At 34.5% G+C, this 3324-nt stretch overlaps 1 long non-coding RNA gene across 1 annotated transcript; it reads left to right on the plus strand.

Moving 5' to 3' along the window:
- Positions 1 to 1524: 1524 nt before the first annotated feature.
- LOC116847004 lies at positions 1525 to 3005 on the plus strand. The gene is made up of 3 exons (XR_004378632.1): positions 1525 to 1670; positions 2079 to 2179; positions 2724 to 3005. It is a non-coding gene; the product is annotated as an uncharacterized LOC116847004 (long non-coding RNA).
- The last annotated feature ends 319 nt before the right edge of the window (positions 3006 to 3324 follow it).

Consider the following 3324-nt stretch of genomic DNA (forward strand, 5'->3'; position numbering starts at 1 on the left):
TTTCATACGTTTCATACGTTTCTACACGTATTATACGTTTCATACGTAAAAACGTAAGAAACCATTCGCGGCGCCAAATTGCCCAACCCTGCTCAGCAGTAATCGGATTAGCTTCATAGCGACGTGAGGTGATACTTTGTCCTCAAGAGAAATAAAAAGATAAAAGTCGGTAGATACGTAATTATTATTCTAATAATTAGCGCTTATTATTTTCCTTATATATCAATATATAAATAAATGATCTGTTACACATTTTTACTGATATTAAATTAATAAAAAGAAGTATTAGTAATCTCACGTGTAGTAAACATTAACCTATAATAATATTGGATTTATGTTATAATTTCGTATGTAACAAAATAAGAACAGTATAAAATCTGTCAAATTAACATTTCAAACATACTAATTTTAAAATATATTAAGGACATTTATGCATTTATATACCCAGTAAGCAAATTGAGCGCAGACTGCGCGCAGATTGGCAGCAAATTTGATCAAAAACCCACAGCAAAACCATAGCCATCTGTGTCTACATTAGGCTACGGTTTTGGCGACAGATCTTGCTGTCGGGCAATTGGTGCCAAATTTGCAGCAAAAACCGCACGGCGGAAGTTCGCGCAACAGCCAATCAATATGTTGTTTTTCCGTGAGAGCTACAAGATTATTACGAAAAGCAGCATATTGATTGGCTGTCGCACGAACTTTCGTCGCGCGGCAAGTGTTGCCGCGTCCTATAGGCAGGAGCCATAACGATTGGCGATAGATTGACGATTAAAGATTGGAACTTGACCAATTGGAACAAAGCAAGCCAAGACTGAGCTTGTTGATTTGTTAAAATCTAATCTTTAATTGTCAATCATTAATCTTCAATCGCTAATGTGATTTGGCTTTTAAAGCTCGTATCACACTAGCGATTGGCGATTGACAATTAAAAATTAGATTTTAACGAATCAACAAGCTTCGGCCTTGACTTGCTTTATTCCAATTGGTCAAGTTCTAATCTTCAATCGTCAATCATCTATCGTCAATCGTTAGTGTGATTTGGTCTTTACACAGGCTATATGGGAGAGTGTCAGGGGATTGAGCCACACTCTGTATTCTAGGGACTAGTGAGTATTTATATAATGTGAGTCAGCGTGGCCATTAAATTACTGTCGTAAAATAAAAAATGCCAGTATCTTATTGTATCAGAAAATGTCGTAACAAAAAAATAGATGGTATTGTACGTTATTTGCTCTGCTCATTTTCAACAAAAGAATTTTATGACTAAACATAGTGAAAATATGTGGCGGTATGCGATTTTCTCGCATGTACTGAAAATTCTATCGGATGCAACCGTTGTATGTTGAGATAGCCTGTTAGCAATCTAGTTTAGTATAGACATCTGTGGCTGCGAGAGTCATATCTGTTCGCTACCCGTACTTAGGAGCACTTGAGCGCACTTGGGAGCTACGAGTTTCTCTTGTGACACCGCTAGATGGTGCCAGATAGGTTGTTGATCGGACATGTCTTTATGTGTTTATCGCCGTGCTCGGTAGTTGTGTTTGAAAAGTAATGATCACATTGGTAGCATAATTCCAGAAGACAATCGTTGAATCTTCCGGACTCTTACTGTTGAATGCGAAACTTGTCGCTACACGCAGATACGTATAGATAGAACTCGAAGCAAGGTGATCAAAATATCTAAAGAGTCGTCTACGATGCGGTCGCAGTTACGTCATAAAGCTGTTTTAAAATCATTGACGAAACTTCTCATTTCTCACGAGTTTATACGAAAGAAACAGACACATGATTGATACACAAACTAGTACTTTAAAACGTAATTACAACTGCATTGTAGATCCTTAAAAAATCTGTTATGCTTCCTATGTAACTTCAATAAATAAGTCTGAATATTCTGTTTGTTTGCGGGCTTACAGGCCGCAGGTCTTATTTGTAATGCATGAATCTATCACACTTTTCTATCAAAACATGTATTACATTTTTGTCGTTACTCTCGATATAAATCTTTGAAGTTGGCAGTATCGCGGACTTCTCCGATTGGTTTTCGTCAGTCACGTGACTTTGATTTATTCCAGTTGTAATAATCAATGTTGGATCATTTGGCGCCCACTGACGATAATTGTATGTCGAAGGCGGATTCTGCGGAAATCTTCGAAATTTTCGCGTTGTACGAATGGTATAGTATTTATAATATTACTTTCGTACAGAAGCAATCGAAATAAGTTTTTACGCGGAAAGTTATGCTGTTAGTGCAAACAGTTAATACCGAGTTGTACAAAACGAATGCAGCGTTGAATCATAAATTCGTCGATTGTCTATAGAAACGACGAAAGTTCTCTTTGTACGACTTTCTTCTTATCGGGTAACGAAATTTGTTTTACATTTTTTGGCGTAGGACGTAGACTGTTGTTGGTGTAATTCCTTCAGTAATCCCCTGAGTTTTGTACATTTATATTATATCTTATGATACGAAATGATAATCGTTGTGAGAAAATGGAACCATTTTATAGTGCTTAGTAAGATCGGTAAATAAAAAAGAATATTTCTTTGGTATTTTTCTGTATTTCGGTATTGTGTTTCCAATTTATTACAAATTTTATTAAAGTAATTTCAACAGTAGTTAACGTTAGTTATTAAAGTAATTTCAACATTAGTTAATTAAAGTAATTTCAACATTCGAAACATACTGTTTATACGACAAAGTTATAATCTCTTTTCAGACAGTATAATACGAAAATGATGAATTTCATCGGACAAATTTCGGAATTTACAAATGGCTATTTATGTTTCAATGTATGGTTACCAGCATTTCCTAGTAGTTTGCTACATGGGATACATTTCACACGCTGCGATTCGATTACATGACATAAGCAACACACTCACGTAAGTATTATAAATGACACACGTTTATATTCACACCAACACATCATGAACTCACACGATAAACTCACACATACAAAGTGTTTCATTAATAATGTAAACTTATTTGAAAAGTGGTTTTAGTATTGCAAGGTTGTCAAAAAATGCTTGTACAGAAATGTAAAGTATTCTTTATAAATTATCTAGTCTATCATCAAATGTATTCACCTGTACGATATGAATTTGATATGAATTTTTTAAAATTGATTTTGATCTTTTAATTACCTTCAATTAATAAATCCATTTCTGAAATGGGTCTTGATAACGAAACACTGCATATAAACCTAATCTGTATATAAATAGAATAGAGAATAAATAGGGGAATATATAAATAAGTGATTAAACGCATCGACGTGCTTAGGCTCTTATGGAAATTATTAAGATACATTCAAAGCAATAAAT

This window comes from Odontomachus brunneus, unplaced genomic scaffold (assembly GCF_010583005.1).
Source record: "Odontomachus brunneus isolate Ranch 3 - 2012 unplaced genomic scaffold, Obru_v1 Obru_scaffold_072, whole genome shotgun sequence".
NCBI lineage: Eukaryota > Metazoa > Arthropoda > Insecta > Hymenoptera > Formicidae > Odontomachus > Odontomachus brunneus.